The sequence below is a fragment of the Canis aureus genome, chromosome 14 (assembly GCF_053574225.1).
Source record: "Canis aureus isolate CA01 chromosome 14, VMU_Caureus_v.1.0, whole genome shotgun sequence".
Taxonomy (NCBI): domain Eukaryota; kingdom Metazoa; phylum Chordata; class Mammalia; order Carnivora; family Canidae; genus Canis; species Canis aureus.
This window is the reverse complement of record NC_135624.1, coordinates 47,969,071-47,985,362: the sequence shown is the minus strand read 5'-3', so window position 1 is coordinate 47,985,362 and position 16,292 is coordinate 47,969,071. Positions and strand designations below refer to the sequence as shown.

General features: G+C 37.7%; 1 long non-coding RNA gene across 1 annotated transcript in view; it reads left to right on the top strand.

The window, feature by feature from the left end:
* Positions 1-16,004, top strand: part of LOC144283626 (uncharacterized) — a 39,328-nt gene extending 23,324 nt beyond the window's left edge. The window contains exons 2-3 of the long non-coding RNA XR_013352183.1: positions 15,141-15,316; positions 15,901-16,004. This is a non-coding gene — a long non-coding RNA (uncharacterized LOC144283626). The remainder of the gene's footprint in view (positions 1-15,140; positions 15,317-15,900) is intronic.
* The last annotated feature ends 288 nt before the right edge of the window (positions 16,005-16,292 follow it).

Below are 16,292 nucleotides of genomic sequence, written 5' to 3'. Positions count from 1 at the left end.
AATAGTCTTGACACATGTAGCCCAATTATTTTCCAGGATCTCGTCAACCATATGTGAATGTATCCTTTAAAAAACAAAGCTTGGGGTGATTTAATTGACTTCTAGTTGTCCTCTTTCATCTAATAATGAGCTCCTAGGTTGTTCCCTTGTACTTTTCTGAATACTTGGGTGACAGTAAATTATTTTTATGTCTGTGAGAAGGAGCTCCATACACAGGATGGAATATTTCCTAAATAATGGTGATAGAACCCTTAGTATTAAGTAGCGGGTGGATGTCTTGATTTAACTTATACCTAAGAACTTGTCATTTTCGGGCTTATCTGGATAACGGCTCCTTTTGAGAATCTGGTAACTCTGGACCTCTCACGAGAAGATGCTTATAAACACATGCTTTAACAATTTCCACGCAACATGCTGTATTGTAAATTATTTTCCATCACAGGCTACAGAAAACCCATCTTTGTAAAGATTTCGATCTCGTTTTTGTGTAAAATTATTTGCTACATCCAGGAAAAAAAAAACAACCAAATTTTTGATAAGACAAAATATCCTTTATTTTTGAAAGTTAATTTTAATGGAAAGGCCAGTTTATGATTAAGCTGAAAGTCTGGCATTGTCTTTGATATAGCTATACATATGTTATTTAAAAAAATTTCCAAACATTTTGCTTTTTAGTTTTAATGGCAACCAAAGCTGAAAACTTGTTTTGTGGGAACAATTAGAATCAGAGCTAGATCAGATAAGACAAGAGGGTTTTTTTCTTTTTCCCTCTTTAAAAATTTTTTGAAAAAAATCTATTTTTTAAGGACATTATTCTCTATAGGGACTTCTTTTTTTTTAAGAGCAGCTTTTGATTCACAGAAAAATTGAAAGTACAGATTTCCCATATACCCACTGTTCATACTCCTCTGTCCTCTCCCTCATTATCAGTATTCCCTGCCAGAGTGGTCCCTTTGTTATAATTGAGGAACCCACATTGTCACATAATTACCCAGAATCCCCAGTTTACATTAGGGTTTGCTTTTGGCATTGTATATTCTATGGATTTGGATAAATGTATATTGATATGTATCCATTATCATATCATGCAGACTATTTTCATTGCCCTGAAATCTGTGCTTGCTGTTTATCCCTCTTCCTTAACCCCCATAGTTTTGCCTTTTGCAGGGTGTCCCACAGTTGAAATCAGTATGTAGCTTTTTCAGATTTGCTGCTCCCGGTTAGCATTATATATTTAAAGCTCCTATTTCTGGGCTTGATAGCTCATTCTTTCTAGCGCTGAATGATAGTCCATTGTCTGGATGTACCACAGTTTATCCATTCTACCGAGGAACATCTTAGTGACTTCCAAGTTTTGGCAGTTGTGAATAAAGCTGCCTTAAACATCTGTGTGCAGATTTTTGTGTGGACGTGTTTCCTGTAAATACCAAGGAACACAATTTCTGGGTCATATGGTAAGAGTATATTTAGTTTTCTGAGAAACCTCCAAACTGTCTTCCAAAGCAGTATTTCCATTTTGCATCCCCACGTGCAGTGAGTGAGAGACCTTGTTGCTTTACTTCCTTCCCAGCATTTGTTGTTGTCAGTTGTTCCAGGTTTTGGCTCTAATAGAAGTTCAGCAACATCTCGTTGTAATTTGCATTTTCCTGTTGGCATATGATGTGGAGCATCTTTTCATGTGCTTATTTGCAGTATGCATATTTTTAGTTAGAGGTCTGTTAAGGTCTCTGGCCCATTATTAGGGAGAGAGAGAGAGAGAGAGAGAGAGAGAGAGAGATAGAGAGATATCACATGTGTGTGTGGAGGGAGTGGAGAAGGGGAGGGAGAGGGAGAGAGAATCTCTGTGCAGGTCTCGATCTTATGACCCTGAGATCATGACCTGACCTGAAACCATTTTAAGATTTTATTTTTATTTATTCATGAGAGACAGAGAGAGAGAGAGAGAGAGAGAGAGAGAGAGAGGCAGAGACACAGGCAGAGGGAGAAGCAGGCTCCATGCAAGGAGCTTGACGTGGGACTTGATCCTGGGTCTCCAGGATCATGCCCTGGGCTGAAGGCAGCACTAAACCGCTGAGCCACCAGGGCTGCCCCATTTTGGCCCATTTTTAAATCAGATTGTTTTCCTATTAGTTTTAAGATTTCTTTGTGTAATTCAGATAACAGTCCTTTATTAGGGGGTGTGTGTGTGTGTGTGTGTGTTGGAAATATTTTTTCCTAGTCTGTAGCTTGTCTTCTCATTCTCTTGACATTGTCTTTTGCACAGTATGATTTCATTTTAATGAAGTTACTTATCAATTATGTCTCTCATAGATTGTTCCTTAGGTATTTAAAAAGTCATCACCATATCCCAGGTCATCTAGGTTTTCTCTTTTGTCATTTTCTAGTTTTATAGTTTATTTCACATTCAGGTCTGTGATCCATTTTTTTTTTTAAAGATTTATTTATTTATTTATGACAGAGAGAGAGAGAGAGAGAGAGGCAGAGACACAGGAGGAGGGAGAAGCAGGCTCCATGCTGGGAGCCTGACGCAGGACTCCATCCGGGGACTCCAGAATCGTGCCCTGGGCCAAAGGCAGGCGCTAAATCGCTGAGCCACCCAGGGATTCCCCTGTGATCCATTCTGAGTTAATTTTTGTGAAGGGTAAAAAGTCAGTGTCTAGATTTTTTTTTTTTTCACGTTGATATCCAGTTGTTTTAGCCCATTTGTAGAAAAGACTCTTTGCTGCATTGTATTGCTTTTGTTCCTTTGTCAAAGATCAGTGTGGCTGTGTTTATGTTTGTTTCTAGGTTCTCTATTCTGTTCCTTTGATGTTCCCCAATATTATACTGTAATATTGATTTTCTTAGGTTTAAATCTTGAAGTTGGATAGTGTCAGTCTTCCAACTTTGTTCTTGTCCTTCAATATTAGCTATTCTGAGTTTTTTTGCCTCTCTGTATAAACTTTAGAGTCAGTTTGTTAATATCTACAAAATAACATACTGGGATTTTGATTGGGATTACATTGAATCTATAGATTAAATTGTGAAGAACTGACATCTTAACAATATTGAATCTTACTGTCCATGAACATGGACTGTCTCCATTTATTTAGTTTTGTGATTTTCCTCATATAGGTCTTGTGAACATTATGTTAAATTTATACTTAGGTATTTCATTTTGGGGGGATGCTAATGTAAATGGTCTTGTGTTTTTAATTTCAAGTTCTGCTTGTTCAGTGCTGATATATAAGAACACAGCTTTTATATATTAACTTTGTATCCTGCTACCTTGCTATAATTGCTTATTAGTTCCAGGTGTGTGTGTGTGTGTGTATTTTGGTTTTCTATTTAGTGATCAATCATGTTATCAGTAAACAGTTTTATTTCTTCCTTCTCAATCTGTATATAATTTATTTTCTTATTGCATAGCTAGGACTTCCAGTACAATGTTGAAAAGGAGTGGTGAAAATGAACATCTTGCCTTGTTCTTGATCTTACTGGAGAAACTTCTAGTTTTTCACCATTAAGTGTGATGTCAGCTGTAGTGTTTTGTAGATGATCTCTATCAAGTTGAAGAAGTTGCCCTCTACTCCTATTTTACTGAGAGTTTTTATCATGAAGGTGTGTTGGATTTTGTCAGATGCTTTTCCTGCATTCATTGGTATGGTCATGCAATTTTTCTTTTTAGCCTATTAATGTGATAGAGTACATTAATTGATTTTCAGATGTCTTTTGGCTGGCCTCTAATGGCTGCATATAATGAATTAGGAAGTATACCCTCTGCCTCTAATTTTTGGAAGTTATTGTAGAGAATTGTTATAGTTCTTCCATAAATGTTTAGGAGAATTCACCTGTGAACACATCTGGGCCTAGTGTTTTCAGTTTCAGAATAATAATTCATTTAATTTTTATTATTATTATTTTTAAAGATTTTATTTATTCATTCATTTGAGACACATAGAGAGAGGCAGAGACACAGGCAGAGGGAGAAGCAGACTTCACACAGGAAGCCTGATGTGGGACTCGATCCCAGGTCTCCAGGATCACGACCTGGACCGAAGGTGGTGCTAAACCCCTGAGCCACCCGGGCTGCCCCAATTCATTTAATTATTGATCAAATTTTGAAAAATAAATATAGGGCCATTCAGATTATATTTTCAAATAATTAGTCCATTTCATCTAGGTTATTAAATTTGTGAGCATATACTTGTTCATTGTATTTCTTTATTCTTTTTTTTTTTTTTGTATTTCTTTATTTTAATTTTCATGGGCTCTGTAGTGATGTCCCCTCTTTCATTTTTGATATTAGTAATTTGTGTCCTCTCTCCTGTTTTTCTTAGCCAGCTGTTGGTTTCATTGATTTTTCTCTATTGATTTCATGTTTTCAATTTCATTGATTTCTGCTCTAATTCTTATTATTTCTTTCTTTCTGATTACTTTGAATTTAATTTGCTCTTCTTTTTGTAGTTTCCTAAAGTGGAAACTTAGATCGCTGATTTTAGTTCTTCTTTTCTAGTATACACATTGATTACTATAAATTTCTTTCTTTTTTTTTTTATAAATTTTTATTTATTTATGATAGTCACAGAGAGAGAGAGAGAGAGAGAGAGAGAGAGAGAGGAGAGAGAGGCAGAGACACAGGCAGAGGGAGAAGCAGGCTCCATGCACCGGGAGCCTGACGTGGGATCCGATCCCGGGTCTCCAGGATCGCGCCCTGGGCCAAAGGCAGGCGCCAAACCGCTGCACCACCCAGGGATCCCTGATTACTATAAATTTCTACCTAAGCACTGCTTTTGCTACATCCCACAAATTTTAAGTATTTTCATTTTCAATTTAAAATATTTTTTGAGATTTCTTCTTTGGCTGTGTATTATTTAGAAGTGTGTTCTTTAATCTCCAAGTATCTTGTTATTTTCTCTAGTTGTCATTTTTTTTTTTTTTTTAGATTTTATTTATTTATTTATTCCTGAGAGACACAAAACAGAGAGGCAGAGATATAGGCAGAGGGAGAAGCAGGCTCCTTGCCTGATGTGGGACTTGATGCCAGGATCCAGGGATCATGACCTGAGCCAAAGGCAGACATTCAACCACTGAACCAGCCAGGTGCCCCTCTTCTTTTTTTTTCTTTAAGATTTTATTTATTTATTTGAGAGAGAGAAAGATTGAGCATGAGCAGGGGGAGGGGCAAAGGGAGAAGCAGTCTCTCTACTGAGCCCAGAGCCCTATATGGGGCCTGATCCCAGAACGCTGGGATCATGACTTGAGTTGAAGGCAGATGCTTAGCTGACTGAGCCATTTAGGCACCCCTCCAGTTATCTTTCTGTCGCTGATTTCTGGTTTAATTCCACTGTGAACTAACAGTAGACGTTGTAGGATTTTTGTTATCTTAGGTTCGTTAAGTTATATTTTGTGGGCCTGAATGTGGTCTGTTTGGTGAATGTTCCATTTGTGCTTGGGAAGAATGTGTATTCTGGTCTTGCTGAATGAAGTAGTCTAGGGATGTCAATTATATCCAGCTGATTGATGGTGTTATAGAATTCAACTATGTCCTTATCGATTTTCTGCCTGCCGAATCCGCTCATTCCTAAAAGAGGAGTGTTGATGTCTTCAGCTATAATAGTAGTGACATTTATTTCTCCTTGCAATTTTATCATTTTTGGCTTATGTATTTTGATCTGTTGTTAAGCATATACACATTGAAGATTATTAGATCTTGGAGAATTGACACTTTTGTCACTACGTAATGGTCCTCTATCCTTGATAACTTTCCGTGCTTTTAAATCTGCACTGTATGAAAGTAATATAACTGTTCCATTTTTCTTTTGATTAGTGTTAGCATGGTATATCTTTCTTTCTTTTTTTTTTTTTTAAATTTTTTATTTATTTATGATAGTCACAGAGAGAGAGAGAAAGAGAGAGAGAGAGAGGCAGAGACACAGGCAGAGGGAGAAGCAGGCTCCATGCACCGGGAGCCCGATGTGGGATTCGATCCCTGGTCTCCGGGATCGCGCCCTAGGCCAAAGGCAGGCGCCAAACCGCTGCACCACCCAGGGATCCCTGCATGGTATATCTTTCTCCATGAAGTTGCTATTTTTTTTAGGTAGACTTTATGCCCAATGTGGAGCTTGAACTCATGACCCTGAGATCTAGAGTCGCGTGCTGAACTGACTGAAACAGCCAGGAGCTCCTCCATGCAATTACTTTTAATCCATAAGTGTCTCTACGTTCATTCATTCATTTATTTAGATTTTATTTATTTATTTGACAGCACAAGCAGGGTGAGTGGCAGGGGGAGGGAGAAGGAGGCTCCTGGAGGAGCAGGGACCCCATACAGAACTTGATCCCAGGACCCTGGGATCATGACCTGAGCCAAAGGCAGATGCTTAGCTGACTAAGCCACCCTGGCATCCGTGGCTTTACATTTAAAGTACAATCTGCCTTGCTTTTTGATCTACTGTGACAGTCTCTTTCTTTTAATTGGTGCATTTTAGTTGATACTCAAATTGATTTTTTTGCTGTAGCTGAATTAAAAACTACCATATTTGTGACTGTTTTCTAATTATGGCCTTGTTTTTCATGTTTTCCTTTTATTCTGATCTTTTTCTGCCTTTTATAGTTTTAATTTGAGCATTTTATATAATTCTGCTTTTTAATTGTACTTCGGAAAATTGTTTTTAGTCATTGCCCTAGAGTATGCAGTATACATTTACAACTAATCCAAATCCACTTTCAAATAATACTATACTATTTCATGAGTAGTGCAATTACCTTATAATAAAGTAATCCTAATTCTTCTCACCCTTCCCTTTTTTTTTTGTCATTGCTATTTTTCATTTCATTTGTATAAGCATACATAATTGAATATATTGTTGCTAGTACTTTGAACAAACTGCTGTTAGCTCAATTAAGAATAAGAAAAAGCTTTAATTTTAGCCTTCCCTTACTCCTTTGATGCTCCTCCTTTCTGTATATATGTGAACAGTCTACTGGCAATAAATTATCTTGGTTTCTGTTTGAGAAAGTCTTTATTTCTCCATTACTAAAGGATGATTTTGCAGGGTACAGAGTTCTAGATGGTTTTTTTCTGTCAATCTGTTAAATATTTTACTTTACTCTCTTCTTGCTTGCGTGGTTTCTGACAAGTCAGATGTAATTCTTATCTTTGCTTCTCCATAAATAGTATATTTTCTTCCCCCTCTGGCCTCTTTCGGGACTTTTTATTTTTGATTTTCTGCTGTTTGAGTGTGATATGCAGGGTTGAAGTTTTTTGGCATTATTCTGCTTGGTGGTCTCTGAGTTTCCTAGATCTGTAATTTGTTATCTGACATTAATTTGGAAGAATTCACAGCCATTATTGTTTCAAATGTTTCCTCTGTTCTTCTAGTATTCCTGTTATGTATATGTTACATATTTTGTAGTTGTCCTACATTTCTAGGATATTTCTATTTTTTCCAGTCTTTTTTCTTTTCAGTTTTTTATTTTTTATTTTTTTTATTTTAGAGAGCAAGTGATCAGGGGAAGAAGCAGAGGAAGAGGGAAAGAGTACTGAACAGACTTCTTGGGAGTGCCTGGCTGGCTCAATTGGTAGAGCACTTGACTCTTGATCTCAGGGTTGTAAGTTCAAGCCTCATGTTGCATTTAGAGATTACTTTAAAAAAAATCTTAAAAGTACAGGTTTTCTTACCCTAGCACTGATCTCCATGGAGGTTTCTATTCCACTAAATTGTGATTCTCTGTATTTGTTTGTTTCTTCAATGCTGGGAGTAGTGATTTGCCCTATGACTACACTTTTTTTTTTTTATGCATCTAAGAGTTGTTGCTTTTTCAGTTCATCTTTTTACTTCATGTTAGGATGAAATGGTAACTTCGAGAAGTATTATTTACTGAGGTGCAGTGCGGGGGGCAGTGCAGATTTAGGGGGATGTATTAAGAGTTGAGTTTGAGGTCCTGTATGGTGTCCAAATGGATGGTTGAATTTTTGAGGTTTGTTCTCAGGAAAAAAGAATGGGCCTAGAGATATTATCTGTATGCTGACAAATCCCAAATTTGAATGTAAGGCCCCGAAACTGGAAAAGTAAGGTCATTTAGACATAAATGTCAGTGGACAAGAGGTGAGGTGGGAAAGAGGCAGAGGAATTGCAGCTCATTTTGCAGTCTAAGTGAAGAAGGCCTTTCAAAAAGAAGGGAGAGAGCAGCCCGGTTGGCTCAGCGGTTTAGCGCCACCTTCAGCCCAGGGCGTGATCCTGGGGACCTGGGATCGAGTCCCACGTCGGGCTCCCTGCATGGAGCCTGCTTCTCTCTCTGCCTCTCTCTCTCTCTCTCTTTCTGAGTCTTTAATGAATAAATAAATAAAATCTTAAAAAAAAAAATGAAGGGAGAGAAATGCTGCTGTAGAGTCAACTCAGGTGAGGCCTGATGTTGACCTTTAGATTTCACAAGGTGTGGAGGTCATCAATGACATTGACAGACGGTCCTGTGGAGTGGAAGGTAGAAAGCTTTACATTAGATAGAAGAGAAAATAGAAACAAGAAGGGAAGCAAGTGAAATACTGCATAGAGGCAACTATGTGGATGACTTTTATTATAAGAGGGAGCATAGAGATGCTGCTGACACTGACGGGTTCTGTGGTCAAGGGAGGTCAACATTCTGATCACCAATTCCAGGATGCATGTGTATGGGGTTTTCCCACACCACATGGAATTCTTAGACACCAGCTGGGTGTCCTACAATTCAACTCCATTCTGATACTACCTGGAGATAGCCTCAGATCTTACAGTTTAATGGCTGAGTCCTACAAGACCATCTCCACCCTCCTCAACCCCCAGCCCTAACAGAAACACTTCAGATGCCAGTCCAGGTTGTCAACCTATGCTCCTGATCTATTGGCTATAGATGAGAGGTTTCAGCAAATTCCTCCTCATGTTCAATTCATTTGCTGGAGTGGCTCCCAGAACTCGAAACATTTTACTACAGGTTACTAATTTATTATAAAAGGATATACAACTCAGGAACAGCTAGATGGAAGACATTCATAGGGCAAAGTATGGGGAAAGGGCTCAGAGCTTTCATGCTCTCAGAGGGTGTCACTTTCCCCACACCTGCATGTATTCAACACAGAAGCTCTCCAGACAGATTCCATCCTTTTGTGGTTTTTTTGTAGGTTTCATTACACAGGCATGATGATTATATCTTTGGCCACTGGCAATTGATCCAACCTCCAGCAATCCCCCTGACACCGCGTAAGGAGGCAGGGTGACACCGAAAGTTCCAACCCTCTAATCACATGGTTGGTTCTTCTGGCAACTAGTTCTAATCCTTAGGTGTCCTCTCATTAACAACAAAAGATACCTTTAAGGCTCTCATCACTTAGGAAATTGTAAGGGTTTTAGGAGTTCTGTGCCAGAAATGGGATGAAGACCAAATACGTATTTCTTATCAGAAATCACAGTGTGGAGGGCTCTTTTTTTCCCTTTCCTTAAGGTGGGCATCATTATGTTTGTATGTAGACGGGCATGGTCCCTTGTGAGTGGAGAAAAAAAGATGTAGATTTTTGTCAACTTGAAACCAGTATTCTCAGTTTTAAAATGTGGCTTGGAGATGGTTGGTGTTGGGCTGAGTTTTCTCTACCCCACCCTATTAAGGGAAACTTTGTAACTTTCTTTTATTTCTCTCTTTTTGGCTTGCTTAATCTTATTGTGTATCTTGATAGATTTTTATCTTTCTCATTTCTGGTAAATAGTGATTATTATTAGGAAGTTGAACCAATTGTGTATAAGAAAATGTAAAAGACATTTAGCGGGGAATGTGTTTCCTAAGACCCATTGTTTACCACAAAAAGGAAACCACTGACTTCTTACTACATCAGTGAAGATAAAATTATTTTGTGAACACAGTACTTCTTTTACGAGTAACATTTTTCATACTGTGCTCAGAAATTTTATGAAAACAATAAGTTAATGGGAATTGTAGGCTTTGTTATAAGTAGGGATTTATGTAGAGAGGGCCCTTAAAAGTCAGATTTCACTTCATAACGTTTTAAAATTCTTCTAATTTAAGATTGGAGATATTTGCTATAATTTTAAGTTATGAAAAAATATAGTTTAAGCAGCTTAAATGTTAGGTATTTGATTCTTAATTTCTTGAAATGTAATAAAAATTTTAACTCATTTGAGGGAGAAAACCTAGGAATACAGGTTGGTAAGAATATTTACTTCCATTCTGAAGCAGAAGGAAATCAAATTACTGTGCATATAGCTAATATTATAGTGAATATACTTAAGGTGTAAGTTGACTATATATCTCATAACCTCGTAGCTCCCCTTCTATTGTAAACTCATGTTTAGAAGAGAAGTCCTCAGGTAAAGTTTCATAGAAACAACAAACTTTGTAGAACATAGGGATGTTATAATAGATTTGGGGTCATTGAAGACCAAGCCTCTTGGACTTTTCCGTTAGAATTCCTCTACCCTTGCCCTCTACTGACCTCCACTTCCCATCCCCACTGGGGGGAAATACCTCTTAAATACATCTTTAGCAGTAACAAAGTCTCCCAATTTCTGAGTATCTATGAAATGTACCAATGGAAAAGCATCTCAGAAAAGCCAGAGATTGTAAGATGTTTAGATTGTAAACTATATTGTATAATAGACACAACTTTGTTATATAAATGTGACCCTTATGCTAATATAGTGATTTCCAACTTTATTTGGTCTACGTATAATTTGCACGTAAGGAGATAAATGTATATATGGATATATGTCAGGTAGTGATAAATTCTGTGATAAAAACAAAGTGGAAATAGGAAAGTAATATAGGAGGCCTACCTGATACTGCGTGGTCCCTGAGCCAGCTGCCTTTTTCTCATTTCCGCTACCTCCTCAGAGTTGTGTGGAGTTAATTGTGAAACGTACCTAGCAAATGCCTGGTATCATATACCGAACTACCCATCGTATGTTACTCTCCTCCCCCCCCCCCCTTTTTTTTTGGTAGTTTAAGTCCTCTAAATCTCCAGGATATAGAGTATGTGTAAATCATAAGTTTAAACTAGAACTCATGGTGTTCAAGTCCTTTGCGTGGTTTTGAGGTGCCGAATGAACCTTGAGGATATATGCCTAGTGAAATAAGCCAGTCACAAAGGACAAATCCTGTGCGATCCCACTTGCGTGAGGTCCCCAGAGTAGTCAGACTCATAGACAGAAAGTGGAATGCTTGTTACCAGGGGCTGGGGAGAGGGAGGAATGGAGAGTTAGTGTTTAATGGTCACAGAGTTTCAGTTTTGCAAGATGGAAAGAGTTCTGGAGATGGATGGATAGTGGTGATATTTGCACAACAGTATAAATGTACTTAATGTCATCGAACTGTACACTTAAAAATGGTTAAGATGGAGGATGCCTGGGTGGCTCAGTTGGTTAAGCATCTGCCTTTGGTTCAGGTCATGATCCCGGGGTCCTGGGATTGAGCCCTGCCTTGCTCTCCTGCTCAGTGGGAGGCCTGCTTCTCCTTCTGCTCCTCTCCCTCCTGGTTCTCCCTCTCTCTCTCTCTCTCTCAAATAAAATCTTTTAAAAAATGGTTAAGATGGTAAATTATATGTTAGGTGTATTTTACCACCATTTAAAAAAAGCACATGTTGAAACTACTGTTTTTGATAAGGCATGCCTTCCTTTCCTATTCTTGGTAGTAGATATTACTGAATTAAGTTGTCCCCTCTCCCCCATTTTATTGAGATATAATTGACAACACTACATAAGTATACAGCATAATGACTTGACATATATTGTGAAATGATTATGAATCAAGTTGCTCTTGACTAAATAATGAAACCGCTCTTTTTACATCATGAATCTGTGTAAGATTCCCATCCACTGAAAAGTATTGGTTATCAGAAATTTTCATTAACTTTTGGAGGTATGAAACCTCAAACTATTGTTTTTAGAGGTATCAAACCTTAATCTATTGCTTTTAGAGCAGAGTGTAGTATGGCTGGAAAATACAATTTTTGGTTTTCTATGTCCATTTAAAAAATATTTATTCAGCACTTAATTCTGTTGAGTGAATAGGAGTAACAACATTCGTTGAGTAATATATGCTGGCTCTTATTTTATACTTAATAATACTTATAATATTTGTAGCACTTTATGATTATAAAATAGTCCTTGAAGGTATGACAGTTGAGAAATCCAATGCTCTGATTGGATAAGATTTTAGAGGAATTTCAGTGCATAGAAACAAAGAATGGACATTCCGGTTGGAAAAAATGATGTGGGTGTAGGAATGGGATATGTTTGCACAGAGCAGAGGTCAGCCTGACTGAAGTCTAGAGAATATTAGGGAGATGTGCTAGCAGTTTCCATTCTGCCATTAGGCCCTTGACTTTGAGGCTAATGAATTTCTGGACTTTATTCTGTAGGGGTTAGGAGTATCACTGTAGATTACCAAGATTTCATGATCATAGTTGTGTGTTTGGCAGCAATCTCTGAGGTGCATTGGAGTACTATGATCCAAGGTCAGATCCACGATAGAATGGGCACTTAGAATTCTTTTGAAGTTAATAAGGAAGAGTATTTTAATGTTTAGTATTGGGGCCGTGAAATACTGGGGATTGAGGATAAGTTGATAGGTGAGAAAGGAGAGGCACAAATGTGTGGTAAGAAGAAATCAAGAGGAGTCTATGGTGCATGAGTATAAGTGAACAAAAAATTATTTGTTTTTGGTTTAATGGTCATCTGAATATGCAGGTCAGATATAAGTTTAATTTTGAAAACGGAGGATTTAGGGAATTTAAGAGCATAGAAAGAGGGATTTCAGCACCCTTGAATCAAATTTGAAGAGTTTACATTGGGCATCCTCTTCAGTTTAAGGGACAAGTTATCTGTAGTGTTCAGGCCTGTGGTGGGCCTGGGAACTTAAAGAGGAGAAAAGTTTCAGCCTCTCTGAGATGGAACTTGGTAGGTCAACGGTCACTCTTCAGAACGTGAGATAGAACGGTAGGAATAGCGGTACACTTGTCAGTGTTTTATACAAACTACTTATATAGAGTAGACTTTCTCTTATATGATATTGGTTGTATAATCAACCAGTAGTTGGCTTGGCTACACAGAAAATCTGTTTAAAATGAGGAATCAGAAGAAAGATACATACCTTAAATATTTTATAATTGAAAAGTATAAAATGCTTATATATCATCAATCATTTGTATAGATCAGGCCTTCTCTTTAGGATATTTTTTCTTTTTTTTTTCTTTTTTTTTCTTTTTTTTTTCTTTAGGATAGTCACAGAGAGAGAGAGAGAGAAGCAGAGACATAGGCAGAGGGAGAAGCAGGCTCCATGCACCGAGAGCCCGATGTAGGATTCGATCCCGGGTCTGCCAGGATCGCGCCCTGGGCCAAAGGCAGGCGCTAAACCGCTGCGCCACCCAGGGATCCCTAGGATATTTTTTTCTTTTAAAGGACTTGTCTTTTTCAAATCCTGTAGCTTAATATTTTTTGCACTCATATTTTTGATGTAATTTTTAACTATATTACAATAATTATTGCAAATACAATTGGCATAAACAGATTTTGGGACATATAAAATTTACTCGCAATTCAATTGCTAGGGAAAAAATAAGATGGTGTAATACAGAGGAACACTCTGCTTCCCCCAAGAGGAAATTGAAACTCAGAAGTTCTGACTCATTTATAGTTGAGGATTCACAAGAGTCTTGTTTTATCTTGAATCCAATGCCTGTCTCATTATATAGTGTTGCAAGGTGATAAGGAATAATACAGGAAATATTGGTTAGTGGTGAAGAAGATTGCAGACTATATATATATAGGTATATGTATTTTTAATATAGCAGCTTCATTAAGATAAAATTCACATACCAGGCAAATCACCGGAGTGTACAATAGTCACAAAATTGTGCAGCCATCATCAAATTGATTTTAGAACATTTTCATCATCTCCAGAAGAAACAGTGTACCCATTAGCAGTCCCTTCTCATCTCCCCCACCCCCACTCTAGTCAACCACTGATCTATTTTCTCTGTGTGTGTAGATTTGTCTATTCTAGGCATTTTGTATAAATAGAATCATGTAATATGTGGCCTCTGTGGCCTTTTGTGATTAGCTTCTTTCACTTAGCGTAATGTTTTTAAGATTTATCTATGCTGAAGCATGTATCAGTACTTCATTCTTTTTTGTGACAGAAATACTCAAGTATTCCCTTGGATGGGATATACCACATTTATTCATTCATCAGTTGATGACATTTGTGTTGTTTCTGCGTTTTGGTTATCACAAATAACACTAGTATGAAGATTTATACACATATTTAAAAAAATTTATTTATTTATGATAGTCACACACAGAGAGAGAGAGAGGCAGAGACACAGGCAGAGGGAGAAGCAGGCTCCATGCACCAGGAGCCTGACGTGGGATTCGATCCCGGGTCTCCAGGATCGCGCCCTGGGCCAAAGACAGGCGCCAAACCACTGTGCCACCCCAGGGATCCCTATACACATATTTTTGCATGGATATAGTTTATCATTTCTCTTGGGATATACCTGAGAGTGGAATTGCTGGGTCATATGTAACTCGGGCTGTTTTCAGTATTTTACTTTTACAGATAATCCCACAAGTCTTGCTGTACACTATTTTGTGACTGTATAAGTATATCTAGGCAGAATGTCCCAGAAAGAGGATTGTTACCACCAGCAACAGAAAGTGCTTATCTCTTAGGGTACTTTGGGGTGTACCTTTGGAAATGCAGTTTCTGGGGTCATTTCCCTAAGTCTCATAAGGTATATGTCCTCAAGTACTATGGAAGCACTCTTATGATCGCCTTTGTGTCATTAAGAAACAGTTGATTATGTTTAGATGGTAAGAAAATAATTTATAATACATCTTAGAAAGATGTTATGGGTGGCCAAAAAAATCTTTAATTTAGAACCTGCCAAAGATGAATTCTCATATTTTTGTTTTCTCTCTCCAGATCGATTCTTTCCCCTTGTAGTTGAGATTTTTATAAAGAAAGTTCTTCTTATCCAGATTCTCAATTATAAAAACTAATTTCAATAATGATATTTGTTCTGTGAAAACTAAGATGTTACAACTTCTGTTTTAAACATGAGTGTTAACTAATAACCAACCATATTTCTTTCTTTTCTCTTTTTTGTCTTCCAGCCTTTAACATTCCATATTCTGCTTTGTACATGGTGAATCACTACTGCTTTGCACCAGTGTGCCCACTTGTGTGCCTCTAAAGTACAAGCTCCAGATTGAAAAAGCTTCTAGATGGATCCTTTCCAAAATTGGTGTCTTTTCTGCAAACTCTGTGCCTCAACAACCTGTTCTAAGTGGTAAGGATATGTGCTTTTTATTTTTTCTATTTTCCTTCCTTCCTTCCTTCTTTTCCTCCCTTCCTTTCACAGAGAACCCAAGGGGAGGAGGGGGAGAGGGAGAAGGACAAGCGGACTCCCCACTGAATGTGGAGCCCAACGTAGGACTCCCACCTCAGACCCTGAGATCATGACCTGATCTGAATCCAAGAGCCAGTTGCTCAGCTGACTGAGCTACCTGGGTGTCCCAAGGATATGTATTTTTTAACAGAATAATAGAAATTTGTAAAAGCAATTTTTGTTTGGATTGCCTTCCCCTTTATTATGCCTTCTCTTCTTACATATGAGTAATACCTGTACTTTTTCCCCCCAATTTTTAAAAATCACATCTAAAAATAGCAGTAACATTAGGTTTTTGGAGGTTTCAAAACAGTCTTTCCATAGAAGATTCTAGGTCCAGTATAATATCTGATATTTATAAGGAAAAAATATAAAAATATGTAAACAACTGCATATGTTCATTATACACTCTAACTGTACTCTGTAATCCCTTATTGGAAGGTTGAGGTAGTTCATCCTGTTACTGTCTTTTCCTCTCTATTTAGGTACTTTGAGTCCATTGGGTCAAGAACATCATCTACTTCCTATTGATGTACGTTATGTAATTACATATTTATGGAGATGATAAGAGAGGTGTGTGATGCCAACTCTTCTTTTTTTAGCCTGGTACTGTGTGTGCCTTTTCATATTCTAACAGTTTTTGGAAGCATAGATGCTAGTTAGCCAACATGTTTTTTGAACATCCCTGAGATTTACCCAATACATTTTTGGCTGGGGTGGGACAGAGGAGTAACATTGAGCAGAACCAGTTGCTGATTTGGGAGACCTTTAAAAGAAAATCATTGAAGTAGGCTCATTTTGAGTGTTACTCAACAAATATTTACCAAATGCCTGCTGTTGATGCCTGAAAATACATAACGACATTTAGCAAGGTAGA